General features: G+C 26.2%; 1 long non-coding RNA gene and 1 pseudogene across 1 annotated transcript; one reads left to right on the top strand and one right to left on the bottom strand.

Moving 5' to 3' along the window:
- Positions 1-3,751, bottom strand: part of LOC111310724 (carboxypeptidase SOL1-like) — a 29,403-nt pseudogene extending 25,652 nt beyond the window's left edge.
- Positions 3,752-14,910: 11,159 nt separating this feature from the next.
- LOC111311180 (uncharacterized) lies at positions 14,911-18,166 on the top strand. The gene is made up of 5 exons (XR_002692619.2): positions 14,911-15,063; positions 15,275-15,345; positions 16,019-16,244; positions 16,343-16,452; positions 16,947-18,166. It is a non-coding gene; the product is annotated as an uncharacterized LOC111311180 (long non-coding RNA).
- The last annotated feature ends 1,280 nt before the right edge of the window (positions 18,167-19,446 follow it).

Raw genomic sequence — 19,446 nt, 5'->3', positions numbered from 1 at the left:
ATAAAGAGCCTGGACAGAGATAGATGCTTCATTCTCTTACTTGAAAGTTTTTAAGTGTAAAGCATTCATACATGTGTTGAAAGAGAAAAAGTCAAAGTTTGATAGTAAAGCCACACAGTGTTGTTTGTCGGATATGGTGATGAAGAATTTAGCTACAAGACATGGGCTTCAGTGAAGAGAAAGATAGCTAAAAGCAAAGATGTGGTCTTTTATGAAAAAAAATCATAGTAGACCTTGAAAAAAATAAGAAGACTATACGGATTACCATTAAGTGTGATATTTTAACACTGATAAGGGTTCTACCAAAAAGAGCTATTGATGGTGAAAATAAGTAAGAGACATAACTTGAGGATTTGAATGAACCAGCCATAGTTAGTGATGAGCCAGATGTAATTAGTTTTTAGAAGGGAGAGCAATCCTCTCTACCTGAGAGTGTTGAGCAGGGTGAGGAATCATCTCTACCAGAGAGTGTTAAGCAAGGAAAACTACATTTGATATCAGGTATTATAGAGTTTCAATCTAGAAGATCTATCAAAAAGCACAAGTCATCTATTAGGTATCCAAGTTCATATTTTATTTTAGTTACCAGTAAATGAGAAGTAAAGAACTTTCAAGATATGTAGACTACTCCAAATAGAGAGCAATGGTTAAAAGTAATGAAAAAAGAGATGGAGTCATTGCGAAAAAATGGTATATATGATCTTGTTAAACTTTGAAAAGGCAAGAGGCTATTGAAGAATAAATGGATGTTCAAGTTGAAAAAAGATGGTGATAAACTAGTGAGGTATAAAACTCAATTAGTGGTGAAAGGTTTTTCTCAAAAACTCAATTTGATTTTGATGAGATCTTTTCTCTAATTGTGAAGATGAGTTTCATTCGAGTGATACTAGGATTAGTAGCTAGTTTGAATCTTGAGCTTGAACAACTTGATGTTAAGATTGCATTATTGCATGGTGACTTATAAAAAGACAGCTATATGGATCAACTTGAAGGTTTTAAACTAAAAGGGGAAGAGCATTTAGTTTGCAAACTAAATAAAACTTGTATGGCTTAAAATACGCTCAGTCATAATGGTACAAAAAGTTTAATTCTTTTATGGTGAGCCATAACTATAAAAGAATGGTAGTAGATCTTTATGTGTATATTAAAATATTCTTTGATGGTAACTTCATTATTCTCTTATTATTTATTGATGATATATTGATTATGGGACAAGATGCTGGTATGGTTCACAAGTTGAAAGAACAATTATGGTTCGCAAGTTGAAAGAACAATTGTCTAAGTCTTTTGACATAAAAGATTTAGGTCCAATAAAGCATATTCTTAATATGGATATTATCCGGGATAAGAGAGTTGGAAAGCTGTGATACTGAGATTAGTAGCTGGTTTGAATCTTAAGCTTAAGCAACTTGATGTTAAAATTGCATTTTTGCATAGTAACTTACAGGAGAACATTTATATAGATCAACTTGAAGGTTTTGAAGTGAAAAGGAAAGAGGACTTAGTTTGCAAACTAAAGAAAACTTGTATAGCTTGAACAAGCTATATGACAATGGTACAAAAAGTTTAATTCTTTTATGGCAAGCTACAACTATAAAAGAACAGCAACGAATCCTTGTGTGTATGTCAAAAAATTTTCTAATGGTAACTTCATTATTTTCTTATTATATGTTGATAATATGTTATTATAGGATAAGAAGTTGGTATGGTTCGTAGGTTGAAAGAACAATTGTCTAAGTCTTTTGATATAAAGGATTTAAGTCCATCAAAGTAGATTCTTGGTATAGATATTATCCAGGATAGGAGAGTTAGAAAGTTATAGTTATCACAAAAAAATATATTGAACAGGTGCTTAATAGATTCAACATACAGCATGCTAAATCAATTAGCAGCCCATTTGTCAACCATTTTCATCTAAGTAAAAAATCTTATCCGGTGACTAAGGAATAACAACTAACTATGTCTAGTATTCCTTATTCTTTTGTAGTCGGTTCTTTGATGTATCTTATGATTTGCACATGGCCTAATATTGCTAATGCAGTTGGTATAATGAGCAAATTTTTTTTTAATCTGAAAAGGGTTCACTAGAAAGTAATGAAATAGATTTTTAAATATTTAAGAAGTACCTCAAAAATATGCTTAAGTTATAGAGTTTTACTATCAGTTCTAGAAAGGTTTATTGATGCTGACATGGCAAGTGATTTTGATGGTAGAAAATCTATTTTAGGGTATTTGTTCACTTATAGGAGGAGCTATGTCTTAGCAATCCAAGTTGCAACAATGTGCTACCTTGTCAACTACAGAGACTGAGTACATTGTAGCAACTGAAGTAAGTAAAAAAATACTTTGGATGAAACATTTTCTTCTTGACTTGGGGTTGTATTAAAAAGAGTATGTGATATTTTGTGATAGCCAAAATGCTTTGGATTTGAGTAAGAATGTCATGTACCATGCTAGAACAAAGCACATTGATGTTAGATATCACTGGTTGCATTCAGTGATTGAAAACAGCAGATACGATTAAAGAAAGTCCATACTGATGAAAATGTAACATATATGTTAACTAAGATACGTCCCAGAAAAAAGCTTGAGCTTTATAGTAACTTGACCGAAATGAGTTTCTTGGCCAAGGTAAGTTCTAAATGAAATTGCTATGGTAACGAATCTCCTCCTAATGAGGCTGAAGAGAGAGATTGTTAGGAATGCAAGGGCCAACCCCAATTGTTTAGCCAATTAAAAAGCCTAAAGCCTTTTGTCTTTGACCCTAAGAGAGCCCTACGTAATAAAAGAAAAAGGGGCTGATTTGGGCATGAAAAAGTAAGTAGGAGTGGCGTTGCAAACCAAAAAAAAAAAAAAAAAGAAGCCAGAAAAGATAGAGAGAAAAATAAGAAAGAATAGTTGGTTGAACAAAAGTTGATTTGTAGTTCGATTGAGTTAAAATTTTGTCAATAGGTTTATAATTCAAAGTTCTACATTTTGAATAGTGAAGATTGAGTTTGAAGCTCTTTAAGAATAAATCTAGGGTGTATTTGTTGAGTTACCTATTTAGTGAGCTTTTTTCAATTGTCTCTCTAGTTGTTAATTAACTCTAGTTTTAGCTAGATGAGAACTTTGTTTATCCATTATTTGATAGTGAAGATTTTTCTAGTGGTTCGTAATTTTTTCCCTTTACACTAAAGGATTTTTCAAGTAAATCTTGGTATGCTTTATTTTTTCTGCATTGTTGATTATTGATTGTCCTCTATTATTGTGGGTTTATTATGATATGTTACTTATGCGTTATTGTGTTTGTCGATTCAGGCCCAATAATTGATTTTCTTCAAACAAATGCCTCACATGGCTATCATTTCCAATGCCAAAATGAGACATATACAAAGACAAAGAAATGAAATCTAAAAACAAGAAAAAGCTCATAACAAAATCAACCCGTTATAGTAAATTAAAGGTCAAATTCGAATAAAGTCCGTCACAGATCATCGCTTCTTCTTCATAAAAACGTGAATTTGGTTACTTCTGCTATTATAATAGATTAAAAGGAAGAGAAAAAAGACCTAAAGCTGAAGAATTATTATGGTGGCCACCTCTAGCGATAACATAGCGAAGAAAGAAGAATAAAAGGAGACAAACTACGTAGATTCATTTTGTTTCCTAACAAAAGAATACGAGCCTCAGCTCTGCTCAGCTTTAGCTGAGTTTTTGCTTCTTCAACATCTATAGCGTTTTGTGAGAGATAGAGAAAACGGGAACACATGTATTCAAAGCCCAAGATGGATTTGAGCTAACCATTTGTTGGGATTTTTATTTATTTTATTTTATTTTATGTTAATGAAATGCATGACCTTAATTTTAGTTCTAGCTTTAATTTTGGTTAAATATTTCTATAATAAGCAGTTCAACTTTGATTTTATGTAAAAGAGAAAAAAAATAGTACACCACTACTTAGTAACAGGGCTTATAGCCTACTAGAAAAGAGTCCGCACGATATTGTGGGTTCAAACTTTTTATTGATTAAAATATTTATAGTTTATTTTAATTTTATTATATTTTGATATTGATTTTAATAAAATTAAATTAAAAATATTTTTTTTATCAATTGCAATGGTACATATAGAAAATAAAATAACTATTATCAATGTTGATATTCATAGCAAGATCAAAAATAAAAATAAAAAAGACAAAAAATTTGCTTCATAATGGATTCGAGTACATAGCATACAACAAATTTAAGAATTAATGTTAAATTTGCATCATTGCTTTATGAAAAAAATATAACAATAAAAAAATTTATGTTTGTTTTCCTAACTAGTCAATAGATGATAATATTATGAGAACAACAGTAACAACAAAATAGAGCTTCAAAAATTTTGTATAAGATGAACAAAACATAAAATTTCTATAAGGGAGAGCTCTATTTCTCTTAATTTAAATGCTTCATATTAATAATATCAACTTGTAAAATATTACAAAAAATAAAAATAAAATTTAAGACAAAATGATAAAAAAATTTATTCAAAAATAAAGAATGGAAAAATTAAATCAAAATAAACAGTTTAAAACAGTGCACACAACATCTTGCTTAAGGAGATTAAAACAATTTAAAATGACATAATTTAAAATTAAATAATAACCTACAATATAACAAATATTAACTAAAACCCTATATAAACATAAAAATGGGATATACATTAATTTAGTTATACTCGTGTAGTAACCAACTACATATGAATAGCAAATATAATATAAAATTAATAAAATATCTCGAATTCTAAACAAATAACTTAACTGATAATTAGTAACATTTAAAATGAGTATGTACATGTATCTTGTTAAACTTTAGAACTAAAATTTTATTGTAAAAAAATTTTAAGAATTTTATCTTTTGGCTAAAGTATGGTCTATAGTCATTTTAAAAGAATATCAACAGTTTAGGAGGAGAAGAAAATATTAAATGTGGGCTTAGGGTTATGTGAGAGAAAATATTAGCATTTTTATAGCTTCGTTCAAAAAAACATTATTAATTAATCATGTGTCATCATTTTAATTCTAATTAAAATGCTCATAATTTTGAAATTTTATTATTTTTATTATCTAAATATAGAAATTTTTCTTAAATTTGTTTTTAAAATTTTAATATAACTTAAAAAATTTTCTCGCATTAGTAGTATAAAAAAATTATTTCTTTGAAAAATTGAATTGTCGAATTAGCTTTTACATTTAAAATATATTTTATTATTTTTAAAACTTTTAAATTAATTATAAAACATTTTACTGGAAAAGTAAATCAAAATACTTTTTATTAGAAAAAAATCTTAAAATTCATCAAATACTTTTGGTAAAATTTTTAAGAATTTTCCTTACCCAAAAAATGTCATTGAAACCACTTGTATTTTCTTTTAACCCCATCATCAAAAACAATTTAATTTACTTTCTAAAAATATATAATTTAATTATTGAATTTATTTATTAAAAACTACATATATTTTTTATTGGAAAATTTTCAAACTTCTTCCAATGTAAGATTTGAAAAATAAAAAATTCTTACCTTGAAATTCTCAATAAATTATCACTTGTGATTTATTTTAATTCCACCATTAAAAAAATTATTTGTTTTCAAAATTTTTATAAATTATTTTATTTTTAAAAAGTAAGAAAAATTTATTTGGTCAAAATTTTCTATAATCTTAGCCCAACGCCTTTGGTAAGATTTAAGAAAACCTCTAAAAATTTTTAGTAATATCACTAATTGTGATTTATTTTAATTCCATCATTAAAAAAATTTTATTTGCTTCTTTTTTTTTGTTTAATCATTTTTAAAATTATTATTAATAAAGTAATTAAAATTATTTTATAAAAAAATTCTAAAATTGCCCCAACCATTTTTGATAAGATTTCGAAAAAATTCATCTTTTAAGAATTATTAAGAAAACCACCACTTTCAAAAAAAATATTAAATATATAATAATAATAATAATAATAATAATAATAATAAATTTTTTTATCTTGTATATTTTATTTTTATGTTGCATCCTATTTATAAATCTAAATATGAAAAAAAATGAATAAAATTAAAAAATAAACAACAAAAATAAAGTCAGAGTGGATAGGTCAAGCACACCTGTTTTTTTGTTTTGGTTTAATATAATTTTTCCCTTTATTTTGTGTCATTTTTTTGTCTCTAAGCATTTTCAAACTCTTTCATCTCTCTAAAAGTCAACAATTTCTTAAACTTAAATTCTGCTAGTAACTAGTTGCTGCCACTTTTTATCTTCGATCAGAGTAAAAAAAAAACTTAAAAAATCTAAAAAAAATGTATTCCTTCTTTTTTTTCCTTCTATCTTGATAAATTTTTCAATATTTATTTCAAACATACTAGATCTAGCTTTAAAGTTGTGGCTTAAGATCCCAAAAACACTTCTTTCCATCGATCCAAACAACTCCAAATTTAAGTATGGTTAGCTCCTCCCTAAGATCTTCATCTCCCCTAAAAACCAAGCTTTGAAACTCACTTTATTTTTTTATGATTTTGATTTTTTTAGTTGTTTATTTTATGGATTGTGATTGCTTTTATGGTTATAGTTGCTATTTTTTTTTATTACATGTAAGAGAAGGGGGCAAAAGGAGAAAGTGAGTTACAGTTAGGCTAGAGGGATAATCAATTCATTCTAGCAATATTCCAAGCAGGAATTAGCCAAATGATAAGCTGATCCAAGCTACCAACACTATAAACGATTACCCATTAAAACAGCAATAATAGGCATATCTTTACCAGAAAGAAAAGGTGGTTTTATGGTAATCATAATTATACCAATATGTATATATTTTACCTTAAGATAAATTTTTCAAAAAATGGTTTATTTTTTGTTTTGTAAAAAGAGGTATTTCCATTTATTCTTGTTTAAAGTCATTAGCAATTGCATCACCAGATAGTTTTTCTATATGGCATTTAAGCCAAGTTGGAAATCTCATCGGGTTTGATAAGTTGTAATTCTTTGATTTTTTCTTTAGAGATATGATAAGTTTTTCTCATCATATTTTTAAGTTTAATCGTACCTTCTTCAGTTGTATTATTTGTACCTATGGAAGAAGTAACTAAAACAATATCTTGGTTAGAATCTGTATGCATCATAAAAATATATTCAGATTCAATATCAGATGATTCATAATCTGTTTCTGAAAATACTTCATAAAATATTTCTTCGTCTGATAATTCATTAGTAAATAAAATTTGGAGAGTATTTTCTTCTAACTTTTTTATCATTTTTCTAGCACTTTTCCCTTTGTTAGGGTAACTATTAGCATAATGACCATCTTCATCACAAATGAAACATTTGCAAGTTTGTTTAAAAGATTTTTTCTTCTTTTTAACAATAACTTTACCTTTTTTAGGCTTTTTGAATTTACCAGTTTTTTCTGGTTTCCAATTTTTTTGAAAATATTTTTACTTTTTAAAACAAATTTTGCTAAGAAGTGGTTACTTGTTACAACCAAATTCTAAGTCATTTTCTAAAATCTTAGTACACTGTTTATAACTAAGTTTAGATTTTACCTGTTTGGCAACCTTCTACCTGAGGTAGTGCTCTGTGATCTAATTCTGCACATATTTTATGCGATAGCCTAAAGTATCATATAGCTCAAAACTTGGCTTTGCAACATTTGAGGTTTTAATTTTTACTTCAAGATAAGTAGTATAATTTTACAAACAAAGCTTATCCCATGGTGAGGGAAGTTTTAGAAAAAATTGTTGTAACTAAAATTTTGAATGTTTTTCATCTAATTTTTTATATTCAGAGATATATATTTTGCAAAATTCATCTAAATTTCAAATATCACATAATTTTAGCTTGATAAAAAATATTGAGCTTCTTGATTGGGATCCAGGATCTCTGTACTCCCATAAAACTCATTTTTTAAAATCTGTGTTAGATCTTTTAATAGTTGCAGTATATTACCTATTGTAAGAAGTGTAGATTTCTAAGTTTCTTCCAGAGTTGTTGTTTTCCATGTTTTGAGAAATTGTAGGACATCTCATTGCCATGTGCCACAAAAGTAATTAAGAAATCTTTCTTTGTTCCACTGATCTTTGTAACCTGTGACAACAATAGACATAGATTGTACCCGATCGTCTATGGTTTTTTCATAGTTTTTTAGAGGGACTCTAGTTAGATATAAATAAGTGCCACTTTGTGCAACAGTTTATTTGTTTAAAGAATCTCTTACAAGCACTTCAGCTTTTACTTGGTTGGTTTGACAGTTTCAGAAGTTTGCTTAATCTCATCATTTTTTAAGTGAGGTTTATGTTGCTCTAAAATTTTTGGATATTGAAAATAATCAGGGAATCTTAAGAAATCATCAATATCTAGGTTAGATATTTCTGATGCTTTTCTTTTACCTCTATCCTCTGGTTGAGAAATAAAGTTTGTAGGTTCTGGATCTGGTTAATCTACAGAACTAAAAAACTCTTTTGATATGGTTTCATCAGAGGATTCTTGTTCATTCTTTACTACTAGATTAGTAACAAGAATTTTAAAGTTATCTTCTACTATATCATTATCTGCTTCTTCACTACTAACACTGGTTATGTCATAGATAAGCATATAATGATAATTATATTTTAAAAAAAGTCATTTATGTTCTTCATAAAGGTTTTTTATAACTTGAAGATATTCAATATGTTGTTTCGGGTCATTTGTTTTTTTCATTTTTAACTTAAAGTTTTCAATTAAACATTTTATAGGAGTCAAAGTCAAGTTTGTCTTACTACTCATTTGCTAAAGAAGATAAAGGTTTATCATCAACTATCATAATATTACCATAGTCAAGAGGTCTAAAATTCGTAAAAGTATTTGAAGGAATATGTCTTTGGTCCATCTTTTCTGATAATAGATCTACTTTATCTTCAATGGTATCTAATTTTACAAACAATTTAGAAAAGAAAGAAGAAGAGAGATCAAACAAACCATTTACAACTCTATTAATAGAAATATTATTGGATTTAAACATAGGATCTATATACAAACTATGATTATAAACTTGATCTTTACAAATACAACTATTTTCTAAAGTTGATTCCATGTTTAAGGTGCTTAAGACCAGGTGTGATTCTATTTAGATTACAAAAAAGCCAGTTAACCAAAGGCATACAAAGCCAACAAATACCAGCAAATAATCACAAATTTACGGGAATGAGCTTTAAAACATGAAATAAAAACAAAAAACAAAGGTAAATATAAAGGCTTTATTTATAAAAATAAGATTACAAGATAGATCTATAAGTTTAAACACAAGTAATACTAACCTTTATATAAATCTAGGGCTCTGATACCATTTAGTAAAAAGATTATAGAAAGGATCGAAATAAGAAAAATAAAAAAGTAGTGAGTAGGAAACATATTACAAGGTTAAGAAAAATAAAGAAGTAATGAGTATGAGGTTTTTTAGAATAAAGAGGTAAGTCTCTAGAAGCTTCTCTCTCTAATTACAAGTAACTTATTTATAGACAAAAAGCATAAATAGTAAAAGTAATGAATAGTATTTAGATTGATTATCTATTACTGTTGCTACAAGGATTTTTGTCTACTATAGTAATTGCTACATGATTTTTTATCGTAAATAGTAACTGCTACACTACAACTAGTCTTTAGCTCCAAACAACTTTGTCTTATAGTGTCGGTAGCTTAGATCAGCTTATTATTTGGCTAATTCCTGCTTGAAATATTGCTAGAATGAATTGATTATCCCTCCATTACATTGTCCAGATTGAGAATTTTAAAGAGAGAGGGAGAGAGTTTATGGTTTAGAGAGAGAGGAGGGGAAAAATGAACAAAAATAATTTCAAAGGTTTTATAGTTGCAATGAAAAAAAAACATTGTATTAATACGTGGCATTTCAACTGTATCCTCCTATCTACAAGATTTATATATTAGATGCGAGAAATAAAACTACTAAAAAAACAGGTAAGAAGTAGATCTGATAATTTTTTACATAAGATAATAATATGATATAAAAATGATATAAAAAATACATGAAAGCAACATGTTTAAAAGTTAAAAAAAAGGTATATAGATTTGATAAAAAGTAAAAAATGTATTATGTGTTTGATATTTTGATACAAAGTGATATGATAATTTTTATATTTTATACATGTTTAACACAAAATAAACATGACACCAATGGCAAAACCAAAAATTTTATTTAATGGGAACTTAGCTCAAATATACTTAAATTATAAAAAAAAAAAACAACAATAACTGCAATAATGAATGACAGTAGTAATAACTTCCATATCCATTCATAACTGTTAAAAATTTTACAATTATCATTTTATATTTTGAAAACGTTGCATAATAATTTTGTTATCAATACTTTTGATCACATTTTTAATGTACACATCTAAACTATCAAATAACTATTAATCTCCCATTATGAGTATTGAAATGAGTCTTCAAGATATTCATTGCTAAAAATGCTCCCTTTATTATGACAATAACAATCGGTAAAATCAGTCTCAACAATGAGTAAATTAAATCAGTAAAACATTTTAAAATTTGTTGGCCTCAACAAGAGCTTAAGCTACTACTAGACTTGTAATGACTTCACCCATATAAGACACAAATACAAAAATTATCAAACTAGTAAAAAATACAACATTGTGATAATGTATATTTTAAATAGAATCTAGCTTGATTTTACTTGGCTTAAAAGATTATTTTAGTTATAAACTAGTAAAAGGTCATGTGCCTCACACATGAATGCATATTCTTTTAATTATTTGTTATTAATAGATTTTTAAATTATAATTATAAGATATAAAATCTTTAACTAATAATTAATTTATTAATAGAGCTTTATGTCATTTAATATTATAAAAAAAACTCAATTTGTGTGAAATTAAAAATTTCTCATATTAAAAAAATCTTAATTTGTAAAATCAAAATTTTTTTATCAAAATAAATTAAAATATGAAAAGGTATAAATAATATATTTTAAATTATAATTGTAAAATATAAATAAATTATTTTTAATTAATAATTTCTTATTTATAATGTTTTACATCATTTAATATTTATAAAAATATATTTGTATAAAATTGAGATATCTTATATTTAAAGAAGATTTTAATTAAAAAGTGAGAGTTTGTATCAAACTAAATTAAAATATAAAAAATAAAACTAAACATATCAATATAAAGATATATTGTTAAATAAATGACATGCAAACTAATTAGAGATATTGATTTACCATATCTTGAACTCAAATGGTTTCTCTAAATATCTATACATTATATTAAAGTAGTCTTTTAAAAATTTGTTTGGAATTTTAAGCCAAATTATAGTTGGATTTAATTTTAATTTAAGGGGTGATTTTGGAAGTTAATTATAAATATAAGGTTAATTATGGCAGGAACATAAAGATGAAGGGGTTAAAAAGGTCTTTTACACATATTAAAACTATCCCAACAATCATTTAAAGCCATTTGTAAAATTGAAACATAATTAAAAAATAAGTGTATTGTGGCATCTATATTTTATATTCTACTATCTATACAATATAAAAAAGTGATCCCTTCTTGTATGGGTATTCATAATTTGATTTTAACTGAATTAACTTATAGAACTTATTTAATTCGATTAATCGATCAATTACCGAATTAATTTCGATCTACTAATGAAAATGATGTTAAAAAATTTTCAATTTTCAATTAATTCGGTTCAAAACTTGGTTAACTAAAATTTTAATTGAAATATAACAAAATGAAGTACACATAAAATGGATCATTTTATTTTATAAGTTATTAGAGTTTTTAACATAATACTTTGGTATTTGAATATTTTGTTAGATAATTTTATTTAATTTGTTTAAAATATAAGAAATTAAGAGTTTAAGATATAATTTAATTTAAATGTATTTATTATTTGGTTAATTAAAAAAATTAACCAAACCAATTGAATTAAACTTAGTTAGTTAAATTTTGAAATTAATAATTTCGGTTCTGTTAATGAAAATAAAATAATATAATTTAGTTAATTTGTTTTTGGATAATTTAATTTGAAATTAATTGAACCGATCAATGAATACCCCTACCCTCTTCAATTTCTATTCAATTTCATGTCAACTCAATTTTACTATTCATTTCAAATGCCAAATCTTGCCAAATCAATTTTATTAAATATTATTATATTTAACTATAAAAAGGTTAACCCTTCAATTTTAAAATCTCTTTTATACAATTGGGAAGCATGCACATGTCTATTATAATTTGACCCTACACCTGTCTTGTGTTTTATTTATGAATAAAAAATTTACTTTTGTTTCATTGGATCAAGAATTATTTCTCAACATTACTTTCCTTATGCTTTAAGTTTATAATCTATAATTATTTTTGCAAAATCAATAATAATATATAAGTTGTCTTTAAATTTTAATTTGCTTCAATTTACTGTTAAGTCTTCAATTTTTATTTATTTAGATGAGATTTATCCTTTTTCTTATTTTCGTTGGATCTCAAATTTTATTAAATTTATAATTATTGGATGTCTAAGCTTTAGGTCTTTTTAACTCTCCACATTGAGTTTCAACTTTGAACCATGTTATCGATGAATAGGGAATATATAAACATTATGAAAGAAATTATTAGAGTTAGCCCCAAAATTGGAATGAATGAAAGATCCGTGAAATAGGTGATTTATTTATTTTGTATTCGTAACTTGCATAATGAATTGCATCGACATCTTTGCCGGTAATCGAATACCCCTTTTCCATGCCACTAATTGATGAATGCTAAAAGAGTACTTCAACTACTACAATGCAAGACACAACTTGAGAAACCATAAACTCTTGAAAGACAATAAAGCTAGGAAGTGACCAAGCAACTCCAAAATTATAAATAATTAACAACTATTTAATATTATAAAATAATCATTTTGTCATAAAAAATTTTTTAAAAGGTTTTTTAGTATGATTTTTGGATTAAGTTTTAAAAAATTTTGTAAAAGTGATCCATTTGAACAGAATTAATAGTTGGGGATTTAAGACAAAAGTTTTTAAAAAATAGATTGATCTATTTATGAGTAACGCCTTAACTTTTTTACATTTATTATTTGTATTTAAAAATTTAGACTAAATCGAAAAGTTAATTAAATAATTACAAGCCCTTTTTTTGGTTATTTAATTTTTTTACATGAATTAATTTATCAATTACTTTTTTAATAAAAGGGTAAGAATAAAAACTAAATATAATAGTTTAATAAAGTAAATTAAATGATAGAAAACTATTTAGAAAAACTTTTTTTTAAAAACAATTTGATAACATAAAAATTAATATATTTTTATACCATAAATAAAAATATATGTTAAGGTGTAAAAAAATTTTGAAATATTTTTTAAAAATGCATATAAAATAAATTTTTAAATGCATTTTTATTATGTAATTTATAAATAATTAATTTTTATATATTTAATTTTTCACAATTGATAAATATGATTATACCAATATCAATACATATTTAAATATATATAAATAAAAAAATTATTAAATAAATTTTATTTAATTTAAAATCATATTTTAAAATTAATTAATTAAATAAAAAGATTTATAAATATTTTTAAAAAACCCCTCGACGAAGTGAGGACATCAATCTAGTATCAATAATAATAAGATTGATACCAATAGCAGCATCTCATTAATTTTTAAGCTCAATGCAATTAAGAAAAAAAATTTTCTTGCTAAACCTTTTTGTGTTTGGATGATATTGATACCAAAGTTGTCTATATATATAATAACGTGATATTTAATTATTCATGAACTCTAACTTTACTTTTGATTAAATTTAATCAATTAAGAGTTATCTACAAAATTATTATCCAAAAAATGTTTTCATAATAATGGCAATTCAATATAAATAAAACTCTTTTCTCTCTATAAAACTACCCTTATTATTAAAATTTAATAAATTAATTAAAAATGACAATTTAGAAATATAATCAAAGGCGACGTCTATTTTCATTAGTTTAAAAGATTTTTCAAGGTAGTGCTTTTATGTATATTAGGTTTTTTGTTATTGTACATGAATTTTTTTTATTCATTATCAAATAATAATTATATACTAATATAGAATTGCATATATTGTGTATAAATAACTAAAATTTACATATACTAACAGAAAGAGACAATATAATGCATATATACCATAATCAATCATAATCAATGGTAGATCCATTTTTAGTGATAGGCTGTCTGTGGACACTTTCCAAATTGAAAAATATCAAGATTTAAAGGAAAATTTTTCATTGTACATCCCCAAAAATTTTCTCTAAACACCCTAAATATAGGGAAAATTTTTGAAGAAAATTTTTTTCCGAATACTAAAAAATTGATAAATCTATCAACAATTTTTTTATATATTATAAAGGGAAACTTTAAAAAAAAAAAATTCTAAACCCATCACTAATCATAATTTTTAATTAATTGAAAATTTTTGAGTAGTGAGAATTACATTTTAAAATTCTAATAAAGAAAAAAAGATTTCGAGATATCATTTATATGAATTTAAGTGTAAAAGATATAGAGAGTCAATTATCAATTTAAAGAGATTTTAAATAAAAAAAATACAATATAAGTAAGATAAAGTATTTAATTTTGAACAAGTTATAAAACAATTCTAATTATTGATAAAATTCTTTTGACAATTAATCAAGTAATTCTTAAACACTGATGTGATTTACTTACACATGCAACATAAAACTCATATCTAAAAAATGCATAGATGGTAATTTCTTTCAATTGAATCTAAGGATGACATGTGTCTTAGCTATCCGGTTGACGTACATTTTTTTCACTTAATTAAAGTTAAGGTTAAAATTGTCCGTTGTATTATATATATTTTTTAAAACTATTGATTAAAAGTTAAAAAATAGAAACAAAAGCTTCTCAAGAAGCATTTTCTGGAGAAGCTTCATTTGTAGGATGAAAGGCTTGCGAGGGAAAACAGAAGAGAAGGGAGATCGTGACGAAGACCAGCGGTGGCTCCTAGAAGACCAAGGAGATAAGGAGAAGCTAGAATTGGTGTAAGTTTCCTAATCGGTGTGGGTTCAACGCCGGCTTCTCTTATTGTCAGCCATCAAGCACAAGTCACAGTGGCCCCTTTCTCTTTCTACTAATTTTTTCTTCAAAAATTTGATAGTAAATAAGTTTTCCTTTACTATTTTTGTTAAAGTATTATTCTTACTAGAATTTCGAATTTTAAGTTGAGCTTTTCTTTTGTTTTAAATTTTGTAGGAGGCAAGGGGTTCGGTTGAGGTGCAAAAAATCCTGCTATCACCAAGTCTGTTTTTGGTTGGTTACACACGGTGCGAAAAATCCTGCTATCCTATTTTCATTATATGCATCTAATAATTTTTTTTTTATAAATTTGGTACAAGTGTATTAGTTATTTTTGTTTTAGATTTTTGAATTTTACCTTCATATAATATCGATGTCGATGAATAGTATGTTTAATAGAAATGGGTGGCTAAAGAGCAAACAAGTCCTGTTCATAATAGTAATCTTGATTTTATTGTAAATAAACGTAGTATTATAAACCAAGAAAACAAAAATGTTGGTTAGTCTATGTATCATTAAACTCCTATGAACATAGTTAAATTGAGTGAACTAAGACAACAAAAGTTTTCAGTCCAGATGAGAAGTTAGATGTTTTTATCATGATATGCTTTTGTTATTTTGACAATGCTTTCTATTTTGTGATATATTATTACCAATTGTTTCAGTCATTAAGTTTAAGTGAAAAGCATGTAAAACACTAATATTATCATCTTATTATGATATTTTAAAATAATAGATCTGCAGCGATAAAAATTGGCATGTGTGTATGTAAACATAGGCCATTTATGCGATAGAAATTGGGTTGCTAATAAAAGATGTGGTTGTTTAATTTAGTTGTTAGGGTTATTTATATCCACGATTTCATCTTTCCTTTGAACAGGAATGTCTTGATGATTGTATTCTTTTACCTTTTGATTGTAGATTAAGGAAATGGGTAGGAGAAGTCGACCTTTTGAATCTCTGAAGATACTGAACAACCTGCAGAAAAGAAGAAAATATTTATTGATTGGATGAACTTCATAAAGCCTGGCATTGAGGAGAAAGATCACTGGGTGAAAGAAATTTTTTTTTATTTTTTTAAAGTCCTTAACGAAACTGTTTCAAAGTGAACTGAATCTGGAACTAATTTTGGGCTTTTGTGAGCAAGGTACGTCATTCCCTTTTATTATAAAAAAAAAAAAAAGGTCATTTGCTTGCCTTCCTTTCTCATTTAAGTTTAAAGCTCTTTTCTCATTTTCTTTTCAGGACCATTGCAGGAATTGTAGGGCTATTTTCCGTGGAAAGTGTATCCACAGTTGGATCGCTCAACAGCTGATAAAAATGCTCAAGCAGTTAGGGCTTGCGACAGATGCACGGTATGCTTATCAATCATCATAGCAAAATAGTTTCTGTGGTGCTTTGTTCTGTTTATGATTTTTATACCTTATCATGGCAGTTAGGCATTAGTAAATGGTAATAGTCCAGGATGGAAAGGGCAATTAGGCATTAGCAAGAAAACTACCATAAATTTTACTTAATAAGATGTTGTGTTTTCACAGGAATTCTTTATTTGTATAGGTTTAGGGTCTCAAGGTCTTACATTTATATAGGTTAGAGACAATACTTTGATAAGATTCGAGTCGACAAAAATATAAAAATGTTATTTAATCCTTCTAAAATTTATTTCTTTGGGATGCTAACCCATGTAGGGAATTGTGATTTTGAGTACTGCACGTGATTGTGAACATGTATAAGTTAAATCTGTTGTAACTTGCCTCCCATCAAGTTTTTCCAAGCTTAGAATTCCTCTTGGTTGATTTTCATTCATTCAAGTCTTTTTTGTGCCTTTATTACAATTTGTGATCTGCAGGCTAAATAATTGATGTGGCAGGAGTGATGCCTTACACCTGTTACAAGAAACAAGGTATGCATCGTACTTGGCCGTTTTGTCATTTTGAACAAGTGGACTTATTCAAAATTTTTCATAACCTGATCTAACCAAACTTTCTTTTGGAGCAGTGGCCCGCAATGTCGGAAAAAGTATATACATTTATGTTCCAACTTCTTATTTGAAATATATACATTATAGGTTTCAAAAATGTTAATTTTTTTTATCTAACTAGACTCGGATAATATCATGAATATCAATAAGCTAATGCACCTTAAAAATTTAACCATTATTTAAAACATTAAAGCTTACAATTTAAATTCATAGTAGATTGCGGTTATATGATGAATAATTGTATGTATTTTTTTTAATAAATCCAGCGTCACGGTGCAGGCTCAATCTAATAAAAAAAATTGAAAAAGCTTACTAGTTTAATATTTTACTGGAATTTGCCCGCTTAGCTGCTGGAAAGATCATGAATCTTTTTTTATTTTTTGTAGAAATAATGATATAATTTTATTTAAATATTTCAATAAAGATCATGAATCTTTTTATTTTTTTTAGAAACAATGATATAATTTTATTTAAATATTTCAATTGGATTGGCTTCATAGCTATATGTGAAAATTGGATTAGCTTAATATAGCTCTATGTGAAAATTGGATTAAATATTTCAATTGGATTAGCTTCATGCTTCAACAATATCATGTTATATTTCAATTGTTTTTATAAAATTGGATTAGCTTCATAGCTATATGTGAAGGGTCCTTGGGATGGCCTTGCCACATGTAGCATGATATTGCATATGATTGATAGGTGTGTTACGTTATCAAAATTGATAAAATCATCAAGTTATAATTGTACAAGTCTTGAAGGATTATAGTCAGATCATAATTGTAAAAACTTTTAAAGTCAACATGTAATTAATTTGGGGTAAATTTGAAAATAACCAAAATTGTTTTTTTGGAGGGAATATTCTAGGCATATTCCACTTTCTGCTTGGTTGGGACGGATTGCTGTGACCCGAACGGAAATTTGTGACTTTTTTGGGTTTTGTTGTATTTTCCTAAATATTATTTCATGGTGTGATCATTTGCTGCAATTAAATTCCAGAAATATCATATATGTAAGTGGATAGACAAAGCCTAAATATTATTTTAAGGCAAATTTTATAATAAAATGGTAAATCAAGTGAGAAAGCCACGTGAATGGAAAATGTTGACCCGTTTGGGTCTTTTTCTGATTTTCACTTAAATCTTCTAAATTTTGATGGTTTTTCTTCAATAAAAATTATGTTTCATAGGTTTAAGCATTAATCTACAAAGCCCAAAAGTATCAAGCAAGAAAAAAAAATGACAGAAAACGCATAAAGTTGCAAATACAAAAAATTATTTTACTTTATCTCGTCAAAAGAGGTGTCACGGTCATGTCTCATACTATTTGCACGCAGCTTAATTATATACATATATATATTTTTTAAATCATTATTTTTTTTAGGCATAACTGGATCTGAAAAAAATGTGGGAAAAAGGGCAAAAATTGAATTAAGAAAGGTAAGCAAAAAATAGAAAATGACAGAGAAAATGTGAAGGGAAAGAGAGTAGATGGAGAGAAGACATGAAGGAAAAAAGAGAGAAAATAAAAGGCCTGTGGAAACGATGAAAATGGCAGAGAATATGTACAACAGAAAGAGAGTAGATGGATTGGGTTAGCTCAAGTGGAAAATGGACCATGATGGATTCGGTAGACAGAGATAAAAGAAAATTATAAAAATGTTAGAAGAAAAAAAAATTTTATTCAAAAAATAATGAGTCTAACCTCCCTTAACAATGATTATTGCCAAAGACATTTCATTTAACTTAGATCACTTTTATAATATTTTAGTCTGCTCCAATACATAAACATGTTAAAAAAACAATACTCACACAGCACTACTACATTTTATTTACTCGAGAGATATATAGTATGCAAACATTATAATTCTTAATTATCATTATACAAATTTTTTGAACAATTATAAATAAGTATATATCACTATAGACATACCAATTACACACAATATTAAATTCAAGAATTAAAATATTAAAAAATTTTAACAAAAAAAAAAAAAACACACACACACACACACGAGGGTTAAATATATCCTATACAGAAATATGTTGTCGCACTTTTGATAGTAATTATAATTCAACCATTAAAAAAATGTTACTAAAGAATTTGTCATTTAAATCAATGATCTTTTGTAATTTTATGGTTTGTCACAATATAGAAACATGTGAAAAACAATACTCACGCATAGAAGTCAAGTGTCTTATATTATCATCTTTTATCATTATTAGAATTAGATTCCCGTTTTGTTGCGGGATTATTTTTAATTTTTTAAAATTATATTTTAAATACGAGAGAAATATAATTTTTATATTAAATTTTAATAGATGATAATATATAAATAAATATAAATGTATTTATTTTTTAATATAAA

The sequence above is a fragment of the Durio zibethinus genome, chromosome 1, assembly GCF_047325235.1.
Source record: "Durio zibethinus cultivar Kanyao isolate XHJ-2024 chromosome 1, ASM4732523v1, whole genome shotgun sequence".
Lineage (NCBI taxonomy): Eukaryota > Viridiplantae > Streptophyta > Magnoliopsida > Malvales > Malvaceae > Durio > Durio zibethinus.
Note: the sequence above shows the minus strand (reverse complement) of the source record. Positions and strands in the feature narration are given on the sequence as shown.